The following is an 18386-nucleotide window of genomic DNA, read 5'->3' as shown; positions in this document are numbered from 1 at the left end:
GACAGCTGTGGCATTCTGTGTTTTGGAACATACTTAAAAACAACGCTTTGTTTTTGTTTTTTCTTCTGCTCATCTCTTTGGATGCTATTTTTCTGTCCTTTAGGATAATTATAATGAAAGTGTGTACACAGCAAGCTTGCTCTTCCCAGTTATATTTTCAATACTTTCTTGCTGTTTTTCTCAGAGTTTAATTAACTGAAGTGTCACATTAGAAAGAGGCAGTTCATTATTTCTACTTGTTTCCTGCGTCCTGGATGGAAGCTGTTGTGGAGCTTTGCTCTCCTTGTGAGAGTGCTGAGCTGAACACATGGCTGTGCAAATACCGCGTATGATGTTCTTACTGCGCTGTTTTGATCAAACTCGCAGTGTGACAAAGAAAGGGCTTTAAAAGTTTGTGGCCTTTTTGAGGGTATTTAGCTAAGAAAAATATGTGTCTTCAATGTTTTACCTAAAAAAATATTATGCATCATTATACAAAATAAATTGCACAGCTCTCTTTATCCTGCTCTTTATCCTGATTTCTAGTCTAACCAGGTATTTGAGAAACCGGTAATTCCATAAGCTACTTCAGATTGTGTTCATCACCTCTCTCTCTGAAATACAAACCACTCCAGTGTTCACTGAAAGCAATATTTGGTAAAAGCTATACAAGAACTGCACTGCTGGATATGCTGTGTTATAAAAACTTCTAGTCAATACCCATCTTCCTGATTTGAAAGCTAATACCAGTGCTTAATGTGGTGTGTGAGGACTGATTTTCACAGAAGCCATGTAGACTTTGTGATGTCCTATCTTGTCTTCACGTGAAAAGTGAGACAGTTACCTGGTTGTACTCAGAGATGAACTGTTGCATCCTGACACGGGTTTGTTTAAAACTGCTGCTGGTTGGCTCCTGATACGAAGAGGGAGCTCAGACAGGTGAAGGCTGCTTGACCTTTGGACAACCGAGTCGTCTGTTTTTGCGAATATCCTTTTATTCTTGCTTTTTGTACTGGGGAAACAGTCACAAAGGACAAAATATGAGACAGTAAGTTGCCTGGATACAATGTAAGGATATCTAGGCTATAGCTTTTTCATCCTAGTTATGTTGTTAACAAGGATATAAATTTGCTCCATTTCTAATAAATACTTTGTGTTGGTCGAAGTGGCACCATCTTCATGCAAACTGAGTGGGCAAGGGAAATTTCTTATGGCAGAAGTGACTCAGTGTGTGAGGAGATAAGATGATGGCAAGTCACAACTGAGCTCACCCCATTTCTTCTGGAGTTTGGCCTTGCTGTGAAGCAGTGATTAAGCCACGAGATGGGTGGCTGATGTCACCTCAGACGTAGAGCGGGCACATCTGCACCTCTGCATGGCAGGCAGTTGGTACGTTGTGAGTATCTGATTTAACTCAAGGTAAATGGAAACATGAGGGCTAAATATAACAGCTTTCTGGTGGCATGTTCTAATTTCTCACAGTCCTACAGTGAGGAAAATTGTCAGGTGCTGCAGCGTAGCTGTGTGCGTGGGGAACAGAACACGCTGTGCTCAGAGGGCAGCTGATGAAAGGGGCCTGCCTTACCTCGGGTGCCCCTTGCCTCCAGAGCTCACCGGCTTCTGAAAACATAAACATGGCCCCAGGGTCCGTGTGGTGTGGGCAAGGCACTACTGGTACATTCACCCCTTTCCCTTGGCTTTCATCTCCTTACCTCCCAAAGATGCGCCGGAGATAGCTTTGTTTACGGGTTGAGCACAGAAATGAGCTTGGTTTGGAGAAGCTCCCCGCTGGCGAAGCGTTCCTCCCGAGGCTGTGCCTGTGCGGTGAAACGGAGGTGGAGCTGCAGATCAGCAGCTGAGCCCGTGCTGTCTTCAGTCGAGCTCCAGGATGGCAAGGGCAGGGATTTGTGCCTGCTGCAGGGCCGGGGTTTGTATGCTCGCATTGCACAGCTCTGCGGCTGGCATCTTCACTGCTGCTGTAATTAAAGCTAACCTAACTGGTGGTATGCTTAGAATTCGTAGTCTACCTGCACTGTATGCTTACTTTGCTCTTTTTGTATGGCACAATTTGAAAATAATGATGGAAGTGAGGTAGATACTGAGTGACACCGTGCCAGGCCCTTGTGGGAACCTAGGTTCCAGGTTTTTGGGAATGAGTACAACACGACAGAATGAGTGCAGAAGGGAATGAGCAGCGTCTGTCTGAAAGGAGCGTATGAACTCCTTTCCGTTTCCTGGATTTCGTGGGTCTGAGTTTATCTGGTGTCCCTTAGCAACCTCATTGGTTTCCACTGAGTGCCTCCTGGGTTTCAGGGGATGGGCTTCCCGCCCCCGCTCGCGTGGGTGCAGCCGGGGAGGGATAGGAAGGAGCTCGAGGAGAGGCAAGTCAAACAGCACAGCCCTCCTGCGTAAAGCGCTGACTGCCGCCTCCTCCAGCTGGGGGGGAAAGGCTGAGAGGACCGCCGCTTATGCCAGATGCTGTCAAATGTAGGGAAGCCAGAGCAGAACTGTGTTACCGGGATATTTCCAATATTAGAGAGAAGGAAGTGGAAAACGTTAGCTATATACAATACATATAACGTGGCCATATGTAATCCATATTAACATGTGTGGTGCATGTGGTGCAGGACTTAGGTTTGTGAGTGAGCTTCACCACAGCTTTCCCTGTGAAGCAGACACCATTTCCCAGGTGTGACAGCAAGAACCTTTGGAAGGTATTTGCATGTTTTACCTTCAATCCCAAAGCACATTGTGAGTTCCCTGCCTATTTGATGGCTTTCATGTACCTTCCCGTGCCTTTCCCTGTGCCTGAGCTGTAGTGGAGCTGGAGCAGCTGGCACCAGCGCTTGGCTGGAGTGATGTTGACCTGTGTGGAAGCACTCTGCATGGGTGTTTTGCTCTGTAAAGCTCACAGAAGCTTTGAGGTCTGTCAACGCAGACCACTGACATGCCTTGGTCAGTAGTGAGAGAGGCACTCATTCATCTGCGTGCCCACTAGCAAAGCACAAAGAAATCTATTCAGATCAGTTTTAAGGCAAGCTTCAAAATAATATTCAGAAAACTTCTTGAAATGGTCTCCTTTCTCTCAGGAGTAACCTTCTGACACAACTTCTGATGTGGCATCTCTCTAAGCCAGAAGGATTTTCTCTGCTATAAAGTTTTTTTTTCAACAGATTTCTCCCCCCCTCTCCCCGCCTTGATGCTCTGGTGCTATGCTATGAATGAGGCTTTTTGAGCTGCATTGAATGCTTTTGTTTAATGAACTTGAATGAAATATCAAGTTGTACTTGTTCTAGTCTGAGCATGAGCAGAATACTGCATGGTGGTATGTTGTACTTGGAAAGCCAGCTCTGCTATCCTCAGATCTTTTGAAGACAGATTTAGTTATTTTCCTCGGTTATGAAAAATATTTTACATTTCTTTTAAACCCCGTTAGACCTGCATTGCTGTTTTCAAGACCTAATAGCTGATTAGGTTCTCAGTTATTTCTTTTCCTTCTGTTCCTAGAAGGAAATCATTCTGTGGCTTACGTGGTGAAGTGAGCAAAGAGTTTAAGGGTGTATAGACAAAGTTGTCCCTGTTAAGTAAAGAGTATAGTTAAAGGAACAATAAGGAGAAGTGAAATGCTTTTGCAGCATACAGTTGTATAGGGCACAACAAATCTAGCCCAAAAGATGGTCTCGTGGTTGAGGTCCTATCAAGGGTAAAGCTCGTTCCTTTAGAAGCTCGTGCTAGCAGCAGGAGACTTAGGCTACCTGACACATGTGCCTTGAGGGAAAAAAATGTATTAAATGCTAGAAGAGCAGAAGAGAAGGAAAAAAAACTTGTCAAAATTTGTGCTTTCTTAAAATGGTGCCAGCATTTGGTCAGAGCCAGTTACACTATACTTGTAATGGATTCTGGGAGCTGAGTTTACAGGAAAGTTTTGTTCTATTAAAAAGTAGAACAGGATGAACTTTTCAACCTCGTGGGTAAAGAGCTAGTTTCCATGGGCCTAATTCTGTAAGCAAAACAAATGCGTGCTAAGAAAGAACAGGCAAACTTTTAAGACACGGCTTTGGAAGAGGTGTTTTCTCATAGCAAAAGCCAGATGACTGAAATCAGAAACTTTCTGGTCTTCTAAGTCTTCTCCTGGGCATTGAACATCTGACTTGCAAGATGACAAAAGGAGAGATCAGAAGAACTTATACTTACATCTGCAAAAACAATTTTGAGGCCTGTATGAAAACTGACGCGTACATAAGTTTTTTTTTTTTTTTTTCAGATGAGAAGGAATGATCACTTATAAAATGAAAGAGTAAGTTATTTAACATCTTTTTCTGTCTGTCACACAGAGAAAGCTGTTGCCTCCCCATACACATAACCATATGGGTGTCCATAAGTGCACCACAATTTCATTTCTACCTAAGGATCGTGCGTCAAGTTCAACCTAAAAAAGGTCTTAAGGCCCACTGAGACTCTTATTTAAAAATAAAAATCAGAACTCCCCAACTCTAGATTTACTTGGCACCGTCTGTTTTATAGCAGACTCACTGGGGAGGTTTGCCTTGAAGCTTATTCTGTCCTTACCCAGATCAACAAAGTCCAGCCTTCACAAAGAGCAAGTTTTGAATGTTTACAATTATTTATTTCTTGAAGGACCATAATACTTAGGTTCCTCAGAGAAGTATCCCAGAACCCTGTTGTGCTAGGCAGAGTAAACACAGCGTAAACAAGAAGTCCTCACCAAGGTATTGAAGCAGCACATGGCTCTTCAGAGACTGAACGTGCCTTTCCCACGTTGTAGTAGCTTCCCCCCCCCCCCCCCTTTTTTTTTTTTTTAAAAAAAAAAAGCCTTCAGATCTTAGCCTTTGAGAGCTCCTGGATACTTGCAATTGGACACTGTAGAAGGGTGTTGAGCACAGTCTGCCCAAGAGAACCCAGTTTCTTGCTGCTGCTGAATGAAATCCAAGGGAAACCCGTAATGAGAACAAGCATTCCTGTTTTTGTTTGGAGAATCACTATTCTTCTTTTGTATTTTGTGCTTGCCAAGAAGCACTTGTGTGATTTAAGTGATTTGTCGTTTTAGATCGACGCTTCGGGCAGGGGATATGGGAATTCCTGGATCCAGGTTCTGTGGACCAGAAAATCTAACTCAGCTTGCTGCTGAGGGGGAGATCTTAGTGGGATCACTAAGGATTAACAGTTGTTTAAATAAGGCTATCTACAGGATGAATGTTTGTAAGGGATACCAACCTTCCTTTTCCAAACATGCTGGCATCTCCCAGTCTACAATGAGAAAAAAAGCTGTGGAACTTCTGGGAACAGCAACATTTGCAGACCTTGTGGAGTCCTAATCATGTGAAAAGCCAAATCTTCCCATTGAAGGAAAATTCTGGGGGTAGGAGAAAGTTGATTTGTGATCATGGAAACATTTCTTACATTTCTATACAGTACCACATGCCAGTAATGCCAACAGGAATGCTAATGTGTTGTAAGCTGAAGAACAGTTAAGTGGAAACAAAGTGCTTTACTTCTTCGAATTTTCACCCACGTCACAAGACCAAAATCACGCAACCATGCTCAATTCAGATCAAGAGTTCTTTTGATCTGAGGTGACATGATTTAGAGAAGGACGTTTCTAAAGATAGATGGGTTATCTGTGCATTTTCCCCAAGACATGAGAAAATAAACTGTGTTATCTGAGGTGGCAGGGAGCTGCATTTGTGCGTCACCATGGAAGATTAAAATGAGGGTAAGTGTCCTGTTCCAGGCGCTTTGGAAAAGGGTAAGAGAACAGGCAGAAACTCTGCAGAGTTTTATTTTAATACATAGTATTATTTCATGGTATAAGAAAGCCTGCAGTTCATAAATTTATTGAGGTAGAGATAATTTCCTGTTTGTTGAGGGTTTTGTTGTTAATGGATTTTTATTTTATGACTTTACCTGTTGGTTTGTTGAGTAGATCATTTTGGTATCTGAAATGTTTTGTATTGATTACTTCCATAATTTAGTTTTGTAGAGTGAAGTAGTAATTGTTGGGTTAAACTTGAGGCCTGATCATCTTTTTGGATGTCCATTAACAGATAAACATTTCCCTTCACCTGTTTCATGCCAGTAATGATTTAATAGGCCTTGATTTCCTTAGTGATTTCTTCCCCAAGCTGAAGAGTTCTGATTAATTCAAATGCTTTTCCCGCAGAAGCAGCGTCATATTGATTATTTGTCCCCTTTGTACTTTTTCTATTTGTTACATTCTTCCCAAGAATGTGATGTGCAGAAGCGTAAGTAGTATTGAAGGTATTGTTGCAAGACTAATTATGATGTGCAACAACTTATTTTTGATTTTTCTCATCTTAATAATGATTAATGTACTGTATGCCTGTTAGATATTATTGGTTAGTGAGCTATTACTGTCAGAGGAGAAGCCAACATAAGTCTAAGATGTCTCTTCTCTACGGAGTTTTCTAATGATCATAGCACACTAGAAACTAGTAATTTATGTACATAGAGAAGTTTTGTTTTGTTATTTTTTTTTTCCAATTTATGTTCTCATTATTGAATTTAACCTTCTATTTTCCTCCCCAGTTACTGGCTATATTCAAATTCTTCCATGGCTTATAATTTGGTTTAGGTTGGACATACTTTTTTTAAAAAAATCAGATTTTATATATATATTTTAAAAATCAGATTTTATCCACATTCTCTTGGATCTTTGCCAGGCCCTGTGATCTGGCAATGCTGACCAGTGTTCTGGTAACTCAATGATCTGACAAAGCTTGCTGATGATGGATAACTTGGTGTTGTAGAGACGAGTGCCACCTGCAAAGATATCCAGATGACTCTTCTGAGAATGCTAGTTTAATGCCAGTCAAATTAAATTCTCTGTTGGTAAGTGCAAGTGATGAACAGTCCTGACATCAGCTTAAAAAAAAAAAAAAAAAAAGTTCTGAGTTAACCAAGGCTATTTAGGAGTAAGACTTTGAGATTACATTAGAGTGAAAAAGTCCCTCTGATACTCTCAGTCAAAATAAAATAATAATAATAATAAAATGTTAAGAGTTATAGTGGGAGAAGGAAAATGAAATAGAGTATGAAAAATTGCTGCAGCGAAAATGTAAAGTGTGTCTATATCCTGACTGCTGTGTGCAGTTCTGCTATCCCTGACCCCGACCTTGAAAAGGTCTGTAGCAGAACTAGCTCAGAGAAGGACAAAGATAACCAGGAGATATGGAGCAGCTTCTATATAAAGAATGACTGAAACAATCCTTCAGCCTGGGAAAAATATAACTGAAGGGAAATGTAGCAAAGGCATATAAATTTATGAATGATGTGGAGACAGCTAAAAGGAAAAGGTTGTTCCTGTATTGGAAGAGACAGTGAATTTGGGGCTATCAAATGAAGCTTACAGAAATAGGTGGCACATAAAAGGATGCAGTTTTTCACACTGCAGTTAAACTATGGAACTCCTGCCAGAAAATACAGTGAGTGATAAAACAACTCCGTTTATTATAAGTCCACTGTGGCTGGGGAATACTTAAATAACTCACTGCTTTACTTCATCCCACCCTGTGCAGTGAGATGGTCTGCACCTTCATGAAGCTCAGGGATGAGTTGAATTAGAGAAAGCAGTCCTACTGAGGTGCAGGATAGGTAATTCCTCCACCTTAGCAAGTTCTTTCTGAGCGGCCAAGCAAAAACCTCATCACGTTTGAAAAAGGTAAATGCCAAATCCTGCACCTGGGATGTCAAAACCCCGTGCATCAGTGCAGGCGGGGGACAGGCAGGACAAATAGCAGCTTTGCAGAAAGGTGCTGGTAGACAACCAGTTGAGCGGGCATCTGCAGTTTCTCTTGCAGCAATGAGGATGAACCACGTATGGGTCTTTATCAGCAAGAGCATGGCCAGCAGGCTGAGGGAAGTGAATATTCCCATGTGTTTGACACCTTTGGGTCTTTGTCTGGAGTACCGAGCTTGGTCTGGGGCTCCACAGATGAAAATGGATACTTACAAGTGGGGAAAGCCCAGGGAGGGCACCAAGCTGGTCAGGATGCTGGAGCACATCCTGCATGGGGAGAGGTGGACAGCGATGAGTTGTTCAGCTGGCTGGTGAGGAGACCAGGAGGTGGATTCCAGCTCCCATCTTCCACCACCTGATGGGTAATTGTCAGGGAAGAAGCAGTCACATAAACCTGCCCTGTGTCTTCTCTTGCAGAAAGCTCTGAGAGAGATGAAAGTTAATTTCCAACCAGGGCTACTGATCTCTTTCCTATGAAAGTATAAAATTTCAAGTTTAATTTCCAGAAGAGAACAATATTTTTCTCTCTATTTTTAAATCAACACCTCACCAAACCATAGGAATGTCGCAGATGCCTGAGCACCGTTCCCTTCTCTGCTTTTTTCCCCCATCCCTCTGCAGAGCAGCGTGCACGCGCTTCTGGCCCCGAGTGCAGACTCGGCTGCCGATTGCGTTGTCCTGCTCCCATGTTGCACCATCTCTTTTGCTCAAATCCATTTCCAAATTTAGCCACGCAGATGAAGAAATAAACTGTGGGCAAAGACCGTTCCTGGCTTGGCCGGCAGATGGCAATTACTGCTTTCGTTATCTCTAATTAGGAAAAGAGGGATCTTGAGGCAGCCTTGAGAGCTTACAGAAGCAGGAGTTTGCAGTGAGCGAGTCTCCGTAATATTGCAGTGAGTGTAAAAAACACCTCTGAAAAGGGTCTTTGGCTTTCTTGTCACCTACTAACAGATCAGATACCAAAGCTTACAAGACTTTTTAATTGTGCTTTGTTTCTGGGATGCTTCCTCTCGCATCAAAGGGTCCCGATATTCATCGGCACGGATAGCTGAATTAAAGAAAAAAAATAATAGATATGTCTGCCTTTCTTTGTTGTTACAGATCTAGGCAAAAAGAGCTGTTCATTTCAGAAGGAGTAAGATAAAGCAGAGCATGCAGGTGAGGATAACATTAATAAATGACAAACTCCTGGAGCAGGTTAGCGGTGAAGGCTGCTGCAGCAAAGTCATGTAAACTAGAGTCAGATCCTTTGCTGAATAAGGACAATGATTCAGGGGTGACGTAAAGACAGTCCATAGACACTACGGCTTGTGGACAAATATATCAGCGCTATCCTCTCCCTTGCCTTAATTCCTGCTTCGTTTTCACAGAGCTATGGCTGCGTAGTGCTGGCTGCAGCTCGCTGTTTTGGGGACAGTGCCTGGGGATGAGGAAGGGGATAGGGGCCTCGAGCTGCCCCTGGGCCTCGGTCCCTAGCCATGCTGCTGCCTGGAGAGCAAAAGTCCTGAGTAAGCACGGGGGAAAAAGTCTTTCTTAAATCGCTCTCCAGAGGGATTTTTACCCGGAGAAGCACAAAGAGGGCATGAAGCAAGCTTTATTTAGCTTTGCTTGGCTCAAAGTTGAGTTGCCCTGACATAAGACTGAGGGCTGAAGGGAGGAGAGAAGGAAATTAGTGGGAAGAAGAACTCGGAGTCCTCCCAGAAAGGCTGGTTGGATTTTAAACACTTAATATTTCAGAGTGACTGAAACAGCACGTTTTTCTTTCCAGTCATGCTGCTATGATCAGACTCTAATGAGAATGAGTTCCTAGACTGAGCATGCAATTAACAGTTTTTAACTCGAGGCCCTTTTTCCTGAGCTACTGGAGATAAAGCAGGAGTCAGACGTCTGCTGCTGGGTTTGTATGTGGCCAGAGCCCTGTGAAACCTCGCATTGTCAACAAAAGAAAGTTTCCTTGAGTAAAGAGAGGGCATGCCACCAGAAACAAGCCAGTCAAACGGGAAGTCTGGAGGGGCTGTCTGGCCTCAGGCTTCAAAGGAAGCCTGGGGTCTGCTGGTGGTGAATAGTTGAGGCAGACCACAGGGACTATGTTCAGAAGTTTGTTTAAAAACAAACAAAACCTGTAACTCTTACGTGTTTACGGGTAAGAAATTCCTGTACGAAGGCTGTGCCCCTTGCTTTAACACCAAACTTGTTTCTGAAAACTGTTGTTAGGAAACAGTGTTATTAGGATCAGCAGGGCAGACTGGGAAGGAATTTGTCCAAGTAATTAGAGAGGCTGGTTGGGGGCAAGGGACAGAGGAGACTCACGGTGGTGGGCATGGGGTTAAACAGGGGATCTGTACCTGGCAATTTGCTTGGGCAATTCAGAACTAGAGATGCACCAGGTTTGTCTGCACCAGTGAGGCTCTGAAATGCCTGAGATTAAGGCTGGACACAATTGCAACAAGTTGGTGTCTACCCAGAAAACAGCAATCAGTGTATCTATGACAATTAGTACTTCCAGTTAATATCTCAGAGAGATATTGTTCCCCAAAATTAGCTCAACGTCTTCTCTTTACAAGAAGACTGCATCTGGGCTAGGGGAAAAAAATAAAAATAAAAATAAAATAAAAAAGGTGTAGTTCTTTCATAGCATAGGAAAAGCAAAATAAGCAGAAAAGAAATACCCTTGCAGGTTAGCCCAAGGTGACGGTGTTGCTGTGAAAGCTAACATCAGAGGTAGGGCTGGAGCTCTGTGTTTGTCTCTCTAATTGCTGGCTGCAGTTGGACTCATTGCACAACCAGAAAACTGCTTTTTCCAACTGATAGCCCTCTCCCATCTGATAGCCTTGCAAATTTAAACTGGAAAACGAAAGTAGTGTGTACTTTGGCTGAGGTATCACCAGCCATAAAGATCTGGCAATGGCAGCTGGTGTAACAATTTTGTTAATGATATTTAAATTGGAGTGAATCAAGCATTCAAGCACTGAATAAAGAACAGCTTTATTTTTCCTAAGGAGAAAAGCAGATAGGAGACTGGATGTGTTCAGGTGAGCTTTTTTTTTTTTTTTTTTTTTTTAAACAAGTGTTTTCACACCACAATTTAGCACCGGTTTAACTCCATCCTTTCATTAGATTAGTGTAAAAAGAATAAAGTAAAAGGTGGTCTGAAGTTAAAGCTCTGTATTATTCCACAACAATTTACGATTCACAGTTTGTATGTAATTATTCCACAAAGCACAACAGTCCATACATGAACATACATTAAATCAGAATACATTTTTCTTCTTGTTCAACTTTTTCCACGTGTCTATGATATGTTAAGCTAACTCATGCAGAAATAACCCCTCTCTCTACACGTGGATATACATCGGTATGTATAAGAAAGGTCCTGTGGTCCTTTAGCTTCTGCTTTTCTACGGACTGGTGGCAGCATGTTGCAGAAGTGCAGATAGCAAAATGCCTTAAGATAAAAAGGAACTGTAGAATTACAATGTCTGGGAACAAACAGAGTCATAGAAGGTCAGAAAGAAAGCACTCTTACTAAAAAAAAATAAGGGGGGGGGGGGACCCAGGTTATTTTTAAGACCACCTTCCTATGTTAGTCGTGACTTTCTTAGCAAGAAAAGGTAGGTTTGGGTATCTTAGATAGGTTTGGGTAGTGATACAGAAAGCTGAGATGACTTAATGATTAATAATGCTATTCTGCATGGCAAATTTACCCTCCATTTGGAATCATACGCCACACAGTGCACAGTTTTCAGGCCTATTCAGTAGCGTTATAGATCTTACTAATGTCAAATCCTCCTTTGCGCACAGTAGTATCCTGCATTATATTCCAGCGCAGTGTATTTTGAAACAATGATACTGCTGCTTGCAAATGGTTATAAATTGGATTCCTACACATTTAGCAATCATTCATGTGGGTTAAGTGACTAGGGTTTCTGTCATCTTATAGCTTATCTGTCCCATTTTAAGCACAGGGTGCTGCTCTGTGTATTAGATTATTCAAGCAGTTGATGACTTCTTAAAGGTTTGGAAGATGTTACTTCTGAACATAGAAGGGTTGAAGGTTTCTAGCACAATGCCTTAGGTGGGCTCTCACTTAATCTTAAATATTACTATCTCAGGAAGAATTAACTCTAAAATGATCTTGTTTTCAACCTGGTGAGGGAAGGAGGGAAGACGCACCTTTTTCTTTATTTTTCATTGTAACTAAAATATAAGACACCGCAGCACTTGTGAGCTGCTGAATCTGGACAAAATATGCCTGACTTTTAAGTAAATACTGCATTATGAATGACCAGCTGTTTGGTAACCTGCTAGTTAGTCCTTGTGAGCGTGCTAGTCAGGGGTAGCACACTGTCTTTCTTGGCCTATGCAACATGGGAAACAGTAACAGCTAAATTTAGGATTCCTTTATGAAGTTATCTAGCGTGAATATTCTCTATACTCTAGATCCTTTTTTCTCTGTATTCCTTTATATTATTTCTATATATAAAATAAGGATTACTGTTAATCTGGTAAGGATTTTTTAAATCAGTGTAAAGAGAAAGTGCAGGATCTGTGTGTGTGCTTTTGAGCAAGTGGTGTGTTTACAGTTGGACTCAGCAAGCATGTATTTTGAGGAAGGGCATGGATATCTCATTTATTTAACTTCAAAAGAAGAGATCCCTGTCAATTCAAGAATTACCTCAGTTCTGCTTTCTGTTTCATGTTAATTATTTTACAAAATACAGTTGTTGCAAAATGAACGAGGCATTTCTATATGACTTTTAGAAAGATATTTTACCTGTATTACCGGATATGGGATGAATCATGGGAAAAGTATTTACCAATTGGTGAAAACCATAGACAGTATTTTTTTTTCTAAATCGACCTGCAACTGACTAGATTTTATTTTTATTTATTTATTTATTTATGTTTGCTGTGGCATACATCACTATTTCAGATGGAAGTTAAGGAAGAGACATAGAGCTAGCAAAATAATTTCAAAAAAATGTTTAAAAAATTGCCATTCTGTTACTTTTTATATATATTAGCGCAACATTTTGTGAACAGAAAAATAGAATGAAGATCTTTTATGCCAACTGCAAGGTGTTATGCTGTATGAAGTGATTTATCCTCTATTTAGTATTGTCCAATCTGGTTTAAGTATTTCAATGTAAATATGTACACAATCTGAAAATATTCCTTGATATATTTAGTATCCTTATACTACTCTTGAAATGTCTTTTTTGTTTTAATGTTTGTATTTTTCTACAGAAATCAATTCAATTTGCAAAGGCAAGTGGACTTTCCACACGGAAGACTTTGTTAACAGTTTTAGTACACCTTAATATTTGAATTGACTCATCTAGATACACAGTTTTGCTTACCCAGTAACTAAAATGCTGACAGTGTTGTAAATCATATCTTGAAATGGGGCCACTAACACCTGCTAACCCTTGCTGTAGCCTTTCATATAGAAGCACTTTCAAAGTGACAAAAAGAAAATTGGTGATATAAAAAATTAATTTAATTGGAATAGAAAGTAGAATTCTTAAAAAGCAAGCAAGATTAGTGTTGCTTCTATTCTTGGTGATTTGTTACTTACGTAGTATCAGCAGTGGTAGCAGCTCTTTTCGTTTTTTTTTAGTCTGAAAAGTGAATTGAGTAGCAACTGAGCAGACAACAGATCTACTTCTAGAAAATAATCAGATAGGGTTTATTTGATAAAATATTTGCTTCTCTGGCCCTCCATACTCTTGTTTAAAACAAAATAGAGTTGTTGAAATTGCAAAGGTGTTCTGAAAGATATGAAATCTATGTAAACAGAGGAAGGAACTTAGAGGTAGTTAGATCCTGTGATAAAGGATGCAGTATGAAATACTTGACCTGGATAGTGGTATTAAACCAAGCCTTAAGACAGCCTAAAATGATGGCTTGAAGCAGTTCCTGCTTATTTGAAAGAGTTGTTAACTTTGAAGCTGAATGAAAATGTTGCCAGAAGTGTTAGTTATTTCACTGCCAAAGAAGAGGCAAATGATCATGCTAAGGCAATGTATTCTTCGTGCTTCCTCGTTTCTCAATGGGATCAAAACAAATTCCACGTTGGAGGGTCTGAATAAAAGTTAACTTAAGATGTTCTTCAACTTGATATCTGAGGGTGGGATTAATTTCACCCAATTTTAGATGCCTAGAGTTCTCATATCTACATCTAAGTTATTCATCTGGGCTCCTTTAATATCACTTATCTCATCGTAAATGTTAATGTTTCAAGTAAATCCTGTGAATTGTCCCCTGGAATTTGCTGTTGCCTCCTACCAGCATTATGCAGATGACCAGCTCCGACTGGGTGTTCACCGTGGAGCAAGTCACAGGGTAGTTCAGCGCTGGAAGACTTCAAATACTTAGCTTAATGCAACCTGAGATTTGCAGGTGGCAGAGGGCTTTTGTAGTTCAGGGCTACCACTTTCTTTCACTTATCTACTTTCAGTAATAGAAGATAGCAGCTCGTCAAGTTCCTTCTATACTTCACTGAAGGAAAAACTAAAGAGAAATTTAATTTGTAGAGGAAGGAGACCTGAGCCATAACCTGTGCTTTAGGGGAAAATGTTAAGATACGTCTGGAATTGTTGTTTTAAATAAACATTACAGTGGGAATCGGAGCAGTTGCTTACGCTCAACTTCGTGAGAGGGACATCAGGCTCTGTTCTTTCCCTCTCTCTTTCTGCTCCTTTTATTTAGAAATTACAAAAAAAAAAAAAAAAAAAAAAAAAAGAGAGAGAGAAACACCACAACAAAAACACAACTCTTGTCACTTGTGAAGTAGGAGGGAACCTATATTTTGACAAATAATAGCCCTTTAGGGAACTTGTAGCATAGGTATCAAATGTGAAAACCAAGGTTTGACCCTCCGAATGATCCCCACAGAAAACAAGTAAAATATCTGCTTTGTGTCTTTGGAAATGTGGCTCCTTGACTTGCAGGGTGAGATGCAATCCCTGTACTTCATACTGCTCAGCAGGAGCCCAGTCTGAAACATCAGTAGAACATCCTGTCTGGCTGAGAGATGCATAAACACTGCTTACTGAAAGGGATTTAATCTAATGTTGATCTTCACACAGTTGGTGATACCGTATGTTTTTGTGTTTTAATGGTTATCCTGTTTATCTCATCTTTCTGACTTAAGGCCAAATCCTTCTGTTGAATAGGTGCATTATAAATACTAGCTGAAAATTAAACAACTAAAAGTCTTAATCATTAATCATTAATCATAAAGCACGCATTACTCTAAGTGGTCACATAATTTTGTGTTCGCCTCATACATTGCCTGCGTTTCTTGCTTTTGCCCCCGTTATACTTCTTGTTGCAAATTTGTGACAAAGGCTGAGAATTTTTGATGGTTGTGATAAGCATTTACTAAAGGCCTTTTTTTTTTTTTTTTTTTTTTTTTTTTCTTAGTGTGTAGGCATATACTTTTCATTGACTGCAGTACAAATTCTAATCTATTCAACAGAATAATTAAACTCCCTGAATATGCACTCTTCAGGCTTGGCATTCTATCCCCTTAACCTTTGCCGAATACTACGTAATGTTGAAATGCTCTGCAAATAAAATGATTTATGGAAAAAGACATCTAGATGCGTCACTAGCAGCACGGTTGAATTATATGTGTAATTATTTTATGCTTTAAAGTAGTTGGTAGTTTAAACATGCCTTATGCTGGAAGAGAATGCTGCGTATGAGAGCTACCGAGGTATCGGTCTATTTTCAATGGTTCGCGAGAAATTTGTATGGACAATTGTTGTTATTTTATCAGCATCAGGGCATTAATAAAACATACAGAACGAGTAAATGACTGTCAACAAGAAAAAATCTCAGACAAAACCAAGATGTTTCTCACATCTTAGTTTGAAATCTGTATTTCTCAGTTTAGTCAGTCTCTGTTGATTTTTTTTTTTTTCATTTTCCTCTCTATTTGTGTTGTTTATATGTTTGTTTCTTTTTCTTTCTCATAACAACCATCGAGCTGAAATAGATACAGCAATCTGTATACAAGGCTGTAGTCTCTTTGTTCTCGCTATTTTTATGGCAATTCTCTGACATTTTTTGTCCTTTCTCCCCTTCTTTTTCTAACTATTCTTCTTGTGATTGTGCAGGGTTTCTTTCAGTATATTTCCAGACATAATCCTTTATTATTTTATTTATTTATTTATTTATTTCAAATAGTCTTTTTTAAAAAAGCTCTTTGATAGCAAGATTTAAACTCCAATGCTCTTATTGTGCATATTTAGAAATCAAACTGAAGTGAAACCTGCCCGTGTTCTGCTTGCAAAGTACATTTTCTATGGAAGCTGGGGATTGAAAATTATCTAATTACGAAGGGTGACTCTTCATTGTTCTTGGGAACTATCAGGGAAATAGCTGGGATCTCAAGAGACCTGTCTTGAAAGGGAAGAGACTTAGTTTTTGACAGGAGCATAGTGTGCCAAAGTGGTACTAAATTTCCGTAGATATCTACTCAGGACTTCTAGAGAGACCATGTAAAGGAAAGCCCCACCTGCCCTATTTTTTGATAATATAAACCATGTTTTTCTGACTTAATATAAATAGCAATGTCTCAAAAAGATAGAGAGCACTGAAGGAGCATGCAAAATAGTTATATCCATCAAATTTATAAAAATCATACGTGTTGGAGAACCAGATTTTGCAAGTCTACATTTCCAACAATGTGAGGAGAAAGGGAAAACAGTCGTTTCATACTACTCCGGGGGAAAGCAACACTTAACAACTGTAAAATAGAATCTATTATAAAAATGTCCCGAAGCAGAAGTTGCACACAATATGTTCACAATGGTTTTAAAAATAAAGGATGTGACTTTTTTAAAAAGTGGGAGAATTAACTGACAGTGTTTATGGGAAAACAGGGAAATGAAACTGCAACACATAAGTATTATATTGAAAAACATATGGAGAAGGAATTAGCTTTATGTTCAACTGAGCACTGTCCAAAACAGGAAAAAAAAAAAAAAAAAAAAAAAAAAAAAGGTTCTTGCCTCACACTAGTTTGAGTATATATCATATAGGTCACGGGGCCCCATTCAGGAAGGTAGTTGAAGTGATCCGAGGAGTCTAGCTAAAAGTTAGAAAAACATTGAAGTGCCTGTAGAAGTGGGACCCTTCTGATTAGCCATGTTAAGATCAAGTCTCAGATTTCGCCCTTGTTCATTTCAATGTAATCAAAAGTTTAATTAAGTTAATCATTGTTGGCAAATATAATGGAGACTGAATCTGGTTTCTAAAGAAGGTTTGCTCTGTCTGAACTGCTCCAAACTGTTACATTGTGCTGGGTGAAGCCAGACTTACTGTAAGAGTGCTCAGCAAGATTTGAAGAGCAACCTTTGGACAAAGAGTCACTGAAGAATGTCCAGTGTTAACCTCTGCATGTTAAACTGCTTACGAACTATTCTGGACATACTTAAGCTAATGATAGGTTTGGGGTTTTTCACAGGCATTACAAATTGTTCCTTGGGGGGAACAGATGTGTTTTCCAATGGTTGGCCAAAAGTTCTATTTGTTTTGACAATGATTTTGTAATTGATACAACTATACTATGTTTTGTTAGGGGCTTTTATTTGTTCCACATTCTACTGTTGTTGTATGTGTATGTTCAATGTGTTTATATTTAACCTAGACTGGCATGGTTAACAAGACAAATAGAGTGTGCAGCAAGATTGGTACATCTATAAAATGCATTTCATTTTTATCGTATTTTTTAAAATTTATGTTAAAACAATTTGGAGGACACTAGACATGTAGATGTAAAAAACCAAAGGTTGATTAATTCCCAAAGCCAAGCATTCTTAGATCCGACACCTATTTGATGTGCGTTATTGCATGGGATTCCTCAACATCCTCACGTGTTTTTCTTCAGCTCCTACTTTTCACGTGGAGAGTGACTGAGTAATTTGTGGCACGGTGCTTTATTTTGGAATAAATATTATTTCCCCTTGTGGCCGCGGGTAGGTGGGAGTGAGAAGGAGGTACAGGGACAAAAAAAAAAAAAAGAAAGAGGAAGAGAGACTTCAGCGGGCAGCAAATGTGTTGAATGGCACGGCAGATATTTGCCAGCAGCTGCCCTGGTCCTGATGGGGAACCCTCCAGGTGCCACGGGGAAGGACGATGGGGTTTGGGTCTGATCTGGTGGTTTTCCTTCAAGAAGCTCCTCTTCCTCAGCAGGCCCCAACTGTCTGCGACGTGCGTGGCTGCCAGCCACACACCCAGGTGGGCGGTTGGGAGTTTGGAAGTCGGGTCAGCGGTCAGAACTCTTGCCATTTTACCGCCCCTGGCCTCAGCTTTCCCCGGCCGTTGGCTGTGGGGAACAGAGGGCGAGAGGAAGCGTTGGTGCCTCTGTGCAAGCGTGGTGTTTTCTCTTCCTTTCAAAAAAAAAATAAAAATAAAAATAAAAAATAATAATAATTAAAAAAAAAGAAGGAAAAGAAACCCGGGGAGAAACAGTTCTACCGCCGTCACCCCTGGCTGTGGGCAAAGCGCCGAGGGCAGGTGGGAGCTGTCCGGGGGAGCCGCTCCCTCAGGGCCGTGAGGGGAGAGGGAGCCGCAACGGCCGTTAACGTACGCAGGAGCATGTGTGTGTGGGGAC

The sequence above is a fragment of the Oxyura jamaicensis genome, chromosome 3, assembly GCF_011077185.1.
Source record: "Oxyura jamaicensis isolate SHBP4307 breed ruddy duck chromosome 3, BPBGC_Ojam_1.0, whole genome shotgun sequence".
NCBI classification, from domain to species: domain Eukaryota; kingdom Metazoa; phylum Chordata; class Aves; order Anseriformes; family Anatidae; genus Oxyura; species Oxyura jamaicensis.
This window is presented reverse-complemented; position numbering follows the sequence as displayed.